The following is a 7917-nucleotide window of genomic DNA, read 5'->3' on the forward strand; positions in this document are numbered from 1 at the left end:
ATTTTATTTTATTTTATTTTATTTTTATTTTGAGACAGGGAGTCAGTTTGGCCAATGGTTAATAAAAGCATTTAATCTTCCTGATGCTTCCTCCGCCCACCCAGGGGCTGTTTTGACAGTAGTGTAATATTGCACACAGAGTTTTGGAGGGTTTGGGGTTTTTTTTGGTCACCTAGAACTGCTTCATCTGTCTGTTAACTCAAGTTTTGGCTAAAAGACTGCCCTCTATTTAGAAAGATTTGGGGGTGAGGGGGAGGGAAGGTTTTGGTAACACAAAGATTTTAGTCTGGAAAACAAAGAAAGTTCAGTCATTTCATTTATTGAAAGAAAAATATAATCCCTGTGTGCTTTGGTTTGATCTGAACTAAATTCTATAGCAAATTCTGGTGTCTGCCTTTGACTTGAGAGAGAAAAAAAACAACAACCCAACCCAAGGGCCTATAATAATAACAACTGTAATAATAATTGTTGTTATTTTTAATTTTGGTACAAAAGTCCATGGGTTTAGGGCAGCCCAGTTGTTTCCATCAGCTTAGTAAAACCATTCACGTGGTCAAAGTTGAGCATGCAGCTAAATCATCTGAGGAACAAGACTTTCTGCAGGCAGATAAGAGCCTAATAACACGATGATGAGAGCCCAGCCTTCCACAGATAGCAGAAACTAATATTTGTGATGCAACAGTCTTGCATTATTCAGTAGTTAAAGATAATTCTAAGAAAGAGAACAGCTTGAGAATTAGCAAAACTACCAATAAAATATTCTTAGCTGACTCTGGGGGGAAGTAAATTGCCATGTACAGGATTTGCATTCATCTCAATGTTTATTAAAAACGAGCCAGAGCTGCTTTCCGTACGCGGGGCTGGAGCAGCTCCATGGCTCGTGGGAACCGCGCGTCCTTCCCCGCCTCGCTCAGCCCTGGGTGCCTGCGGGACCGGCTGAGGCCTCTCACTAACTCATGGCATATGTGGGTTGATGTTGGGGATGATGGAAACCCTGCTATCTGCTCAGGCCCTGCAAAACTCCCCGGGATAGTGTGTGTGTTTGCCGCCAGCACTAATAATTGCTAATTGCACACCAGGCGATGGCTGCTCGGCCTCGCGGCAGGGTGTTCGTGTCCCCTCCCAGGGTTCTCGGTGAAACATCAAGGGAAGAGCAGCCAGGGAGAAGCAAGAAGCTGATGGCCCTAAGGGTTAGGCACGCAGAGAAGCGCTGCTGTTCTCGGGAATACCAATGTGAATGTTCTCAGCCTTCCTCCGCTCAGCATCAGCTGGTCCATGGTGCTCAGTCATTCCCTAGAATTTTTTTGAACCATCCCTGTTTCCTGGCAGTAAAAGGGCTGGTGGCTCTTCTGTCTTTTGCAGCTCATGTGCACAAGCTGCAGGCGAAGGGGCTGGACATCCTGATCACAGAAACCCAGAACTGCCTGGATTGAAAAAGACCTATAAGATCATGGAGTCCAATCATGAACCCAACACTGACAAGTCCCCAACTAACCCATGTCCCTCAGCACTATGTCTACACGAGTCTTCAATCCCTCCAGGGATGGGGATTCCACCACTGCCCTGGGCAACCCCTTCCAATGCCTCAGAACCCTTTCAGCAAAGAAATTCTTCCTCGCATCCCATCTCAACTGCCCTTGGTGCAACTTGAGGTCATTTCTTCTTGTCCTGTCACTTGTCCCTTGGTTGAACAGACCCACCCCCACCTCTCTCCACCCTCCTCCAAGGGACTTGCACAGAGCCAGAAGGTCTCCCCTCAGCCTCCTTTTCTCCAGGCTCAACACCCCCAGTTCCCTCAGCCGGGAACTCAGCACACTTGTGCTCCAGACCCTTCCCCAGCTCCGCTGCCCTTCTCTGGACACGCTCCAGCACCTCCATGTCCTTCTTGGACTCAGGGGCCCAACACTGAACCCAGCACTCGAGCTGCCGCCTCATCAATGCCCAGTACAGGGGGAAGAGAACTTCTCTGGTCCTACTGGCCACACTAGTGCTGATCCAGGCCAGGATGCCAGTGGCCTTCTTGGCCACCTGGGCACACAGTCAAGCAGCCGTGGTGGTTACCAACGTGCATGAGCAAGTACAGACCCCTGAATGTGCCTGATTCTGCTAAAGCATGAAGATCTTGTGTTGCAGGAGAGGAATGATCACCCAAATGACTTGTACCAACAGTTTGCATCGGTATTAGGCTGTGGCAGCAACCTGCACCACCACCTCCTCACTGCTTGAAACAACTACGTGGGCTGAGGGCTTCTTGCTTTAATGAATGCAAATTTCCCACCACGAGACAAGTGCAGGAGCACCCAGGATCTCCAAAAACCCCACTGACGTCTGCGTGTGTGGACTCCCATCTGCAACCAGGCCACTGCTTACTGGCTCACTGCAAGGGCAAGTACGCTGGGAAGGAAAATGAAATTAAAACAAAAAAAAAACCACCCAAAAAATAAAATTAAAAAAAGCAAGTGAGACTATTCAAAAGGGGGACTTTATTTTTATTACACTGGAGCCAGGCGTCAGTGCGCCAGTTCAGCTTTGATACACAATAAATCAGCAAAGCTGTTACTCAGTTTGGAAACCAAGATTGCAGTGGCACTAAAAACACATTGAAAACATTTACTTTCTTCCCTTTTTTTTTTTTTCCTTTTTTTTTTTTTTTCCCTCTTTTGTTTTTGGTACAAAAATGGTACAAACAACAATACAAAATATTTGTGCTGTTGACGGTTACAAAAAAAGGTTTCTGAACTGGGTTAACGGACGCAAACTGCTTTTGCGCTTCAGCGTGAATACAGCAGAACAGCAGAAGTCTTCCTCGAGAACAACCACAGTCATGCGGGCTGCTACACAGCTTCTCCATCAGAAAAGGAAACATGCAAAATCATAATTAAAATTAAGGAAAAAGAAAGAGAAAGTGCTCCAATTATACATCTATACGGTGTTGTTGTTGTTATTTTTTTTCCTCTATTTCGGTTGTAGCTTCAAGCACTAACTACATTATGTACACGTTGTGTGAGCAATTGGATATGGGGTCGGCGTGTACTGGAGAGAACTTTATTTTCCCCATGAAACTGAGTTAACTTTGCGTGGGAGATACCTACGTTGGCTAGCTGCTGTTTTAAACATACGCATTCATCGTTATACAGCATTCCCCCCTTCCCCCCCCCCCAACATCTTATATTTTTTTAATTTTTTTTTCACACTTAACAATGAAGAGCTCCAAAAGACATCACAAAGAAAAAGTCCCGTATTTTTTATCTTTTATATGTTTGAGACTAAACAAAGTTGCAATCTTGGCATATTGTGTTGCACAGACCCTGCACTGACCATTCTCATTCTTCAATGCCCAAACCTCTACCCTATGTGAAGCAGTTGCAGGCGATACAGCCATCTCCTAAGTCCCACTTACTCCTGGAGGTTGGATTTGGACCCAACTATCCCTAAAAACCCACTGGAAGAGGCCCATAGCAGCTCAGCCACATGGGAGCTGAACTCTCCACCATCACCTTACAACCACCAACAGCATCGCCTGGTCCAACAAAAAAGGAAAAAAAAAGTAGAGGAAAAAAAAACGCAAAACCAGAAGCAAGACTATGACTGGCACATAGGACACCTAGAAGAGACTTGTCTATCTACTGCCATTAATTACTTACTGCATCTCCTTGTTGCCTTGCAAAGCATTTCCATGACTGGTACTCCTCCCTATCTACAAGCAACATAATAAATAGATGGGATGGGGACTGCACCGAGGCCACGGGCCCACGCTTTGCTGGAGGTGGCTGTGGGTACAGCAGTGACATCAGACCTGCATGGTCCCTGGCTCAGGGATGTGCAATCTTCATGCCCAGGAGGGAGGGAGGACACAGGAGGTGCCCAACGTGCCCCAATGCCCTGGGAGCTCATTGTCCCCATCCCCTAGACAGCATGAAGAGCTGTGATGGTGTCTCCTGGCAGTGCTATGGGGCTAACAGGGTGTGACACTGGTATTTTGGGGACAGGCTCCCCTCCACCTGCCTGAAAGCAGCTTCCCCCTCATCGCCTCATCCAAAGAGTGGGGGCTTCAATGTATGGGCACCATTTCTTAATTAGTCGGAGTTTAATTCTTTAGTTTAAATTAGCCCAAGAATAAGGTTTCCGGTCTCAATGCATTAACCACTTCTGTGGCTTGTAAGAAAAAACAGCAACTGTATGTTCAGCCAAAGTCTCTGTTTCCCTGCCACAGCTCCTTGTAAGACACTGTCACCTCTGTCACATCCAGGAGGGTCAGAGTGGGGGGACAGCAATGGCACAGTCACCTTTTCAATGGGGCCCCTTCACAGAATCATTTTGGTTGGAAAAGACCTTTAAGATCATCGTGTCCAACCATAAACCTCACACTGCCAAGTATAAGTTTTCTTAGCTGGGTTACAAACCTTAAGTAATATTAACAAGCAAAAAGGTTTGCAAAAAGTGATCTATTTTCATTGCTCCATGTGCTCCTTGCTTACCTTCTGTGGGTCCCACCATGAGGAAAGGGGCCTGATGTTGCTGCTACTTGTAGGACTGTAAAGGTCAGTGGTGGAAGATGTGGGGAAGAGGAGAAGGAGGAGGGAGAGGAAGAAGAAAAGGAGGAGGAAGAAGAGAAGGAGCAGGTCCTGCGGAGGGAGACTGAGCAGAACTGGGTCAAAAGACAATAAACTAGTTGGTTGATTTATAGGGCTGTGGGGCTGGAATGGCTGGACTGCAAATGCTGCAGAAAAAATATCTGCTGATTTAAAAAAAAAAAGTCTCCAATGGAAACATGTTGGTTTATTTTTAATCACTCAAACAGTTTTGTTTGACTTAGGTTGCATAAATGTTCTTAAAAACCTGAAATGTTTAGACAAGCTGAAGTCTGACAGCATCTCCTTCACAGCCAAGGAGGAAGCGGCTCCTTTCACCGCACGGGATGTCCCCCAGGTGACAGCAGGGCCGACTGGTTCCTACAGCCTCCAGCCCCAGCCCCACAGCAGCTGTCCCACACTGCTGCCAGCTCCTTCGCTACCTGAAATCCATCAACCCAGCCAAAGCCAGACCAGACATCAAGCACCAAATGCTCTAGAACAGGAATTTGGCTCCCGCTGAGGGCTAAATGGTGCCAGGTAGATTGCACCATATGACTTATAGTGGAGACCCACCAGCCAGCATTGTGGGATCCGCACAGGCACCCCAGGAGCCACGCAGAGCTGGTAGGCAGCAGCAGCAACCCAACGGATGGAGAACCATCAGCATCGCCCCAGCCCTTGAGCCGCGTCCTTCTCCTGAGTCGGTGATGAGGTTACAGCGACGGACACAAAACACTGACGGGTAGTCATCAGCGAGAAACACCAAGTGCATTTTTATTATTCACTACTTCTGCTGTGACCAGGCAGCTTCTGCAGAGGTGCAAAGCCCAGATGGTAAAATACTCCAGTCCGTGGCTTTTCCGAAAGAAGAGGGGAGGAATGAAGCGTGCCCACGGGTGAAGAGCAGGGGCTGCGGGGCAATGCAGCCTGTCGGAGGAGAGGGGCTGCCAGGTTTGCCGAGGGTGGCCAGGAGGAGGTGGACAGTACGTGGCAGAAGCAAACTAAGACTTTCATAGTGGTCACACAAGATGACCAAGTTCCCAGTTATGGCACAGGAATTTGGAAAGGCGTCAGGTGCCGGCAGTTTGCCAGGCACTGCACTTCATGCTGGTCATGGTGTGAGCTACCAGCCCGTGCCCATGGGGCAACGTCCTCGCCTTGCTGCTGCCATCGGAGCCATCCCCCTCCTGAGGTTCAAGCCATCACCTCCTGGTTTCCTCAAGAAACTTGGGTGAGCGTGTGTTTGCTCTCTGAGCTGTGAAAGGACAAACTGACCCATCGACTGACCAAGACACAAAAGAAAGATCACAGCCTTGGTAGTTAAAAACATACCGGTAACGTTGGAGTCCCCTCGGGCAGACTTTTACCACATTCCACTTCATACAAGACACATTTCAAATGCTCATTAATTTACAGAAATTGCATTTTATAGAAAATATGGTACAATGAAATATAAAATGCACTAGGAGCATTTCAAAAAAATCTATTGAGATGACCTTGCAGCCTGGTATACCCTCCGAAACGACGTCCACTCATCACCGCAAGCTCTCATTCTTCCGCTCTCTCACGTGCACGTCTCTCTCCCCCCACCCCCCTCCCCTTTAATTCTTAGCATTCAACTTGAGAATTAATCAAGATATCAAAAAAGTGTGATTATCCCCTGGATAATCACCTTCCAATACTGTGCACATTCTTGGATTTAAATGAAAATATATCTAAGCACTTTTACAAGTTTTAGCGAACCCACTGCAAAATCGTCTGCAGAATATAAAACACAGGTAATCCAAGAGTTCATAGCACATTAATTAAGTGGCTCATAATCCATTAAATGTGGTTTATATTACACATCCATGCAGTCTAAATCAGTTTACAAACATTAGACATAAACCCACTAGTCCAAATCAGTAAAGGAAAAATGTAATAAAAAAAGCTAATAACTATTTGTTATTGGTTAAACTGACCCTACATATAAACTAGGTAGTATGCTACCATTTCTAATACTGATGTTGAATTACACCTGGATGCTGCAAAACCTCTTGCTTACTTGGCAATGCTTGAGCATATTAACCACAAGATACTTAACAGGCTCTCATTGCACTTCTCCAAAAAAAAAAACCCCATTTACTACAGATAGCAGCGCCTACCCATCAAATAGAAAGGACACACATTAGCTGAGTTACACGATGTTGTTGAGCTTTGGCTACTAATGCTCCAAGGCATTAATATTGTACTAACTTCATACTTACGGACGAGAAAAAGTGCTGATAAACTCTTCCTGCCCTTAGCACTGCCCCGGCCTCGAGAGGAGCCGCTACACAAACCCCTGCCTTACGCCAGGAAAACACCATCGGCTTTCATGCCAGCAGGATGTGGGACATCACCACCATCACCACCACCTCCTAACCCAGCTGATATTTACATCACTCAACAGGTCGTGGGAGCCAAAACACGCCGATAGCATAAACACGGACAAATGGGCCTTTGGTCATTTCACTATTTACTTTGTAGCGTGGAGGCGAGGGCTGTCGGAGATTTCTGTCGCGATAACCAAAGGCTTCATCAATGCAATAGTTCTATGCAGCTACATTGAGTGTGACCAGGGGGACAGCAGAGCCCCCCACCCCCGGTCAGTATTTTGCATCTGATAACACTGAATTATATACAACATGATGACTAGTTCACCACCTGCTGAGGCTTAAAGATGGCTGTTAAGATTTTTGACTCAAAACATCTTCCCCCCACCCTGAACCTCCCCCCATCCTCTTTCCACCCCAGAATGAGTCACCCCCTTAAAAAAAAAAAAAGAAAAAAGAAAAAAAAAAAGGCAAAAAAAGAAACAATCTCCACAGTTCCTTTTTGTTAACTCCTTCCCAGCTAGAACTGGCTTAGGGTCACAGGGAGTGCTGCCCAGGATGGTTGTATGTTTGTTTTCATCACTCCTGAGATTGAAGGGAATCTGATACATGCACCAAAAGGCACTTTCAAATATATATATATATATATTTTAAAAACAGTGCTTCTGTTCTAAGAAATTCAAGTTAAGACAGAGTGCCTTTCACTCTCTTTAGTCATAAAGCAGATAAACGAGCAATATCCCAGCTGACATTAAAAAAACCAAACCAAAACAACAGAAAAAAACAACCTGCGGCAGAGACAAGTGTTCATGCGAGACAGCTCAATATTCTAAAAAAAAAAAAAAAAAAGATAAAAATAATACAGTCAGCAGGGGATATTAATTAAAAAAGCTGCCACATCTGTACAGTTCTTGCTTCTGCATCGGCTCTTTTTGTTAATGTTGTCGTCTGTGGGTTTGTTGGGTTTTTTTTTTAAATTGTTTTTTTTT

The sequence above is a fragment of the Antrostomus carolinensis genome, unplaced genomic scaffold (assembly GCF_000700745.2).
Source record: "Antrostomus carolinensis isolate BGI_N321 unplaced genomic scaffold, ASM70074v2 scaffold4496, whole genome shotgun sequence".
Lineage (NCBI taxonomy): Eukaryota > Metazoa > Chordata > Aves > Caprimulgiformes > Caprimulgidae > Antrostomus > Antrostomus carolinensis.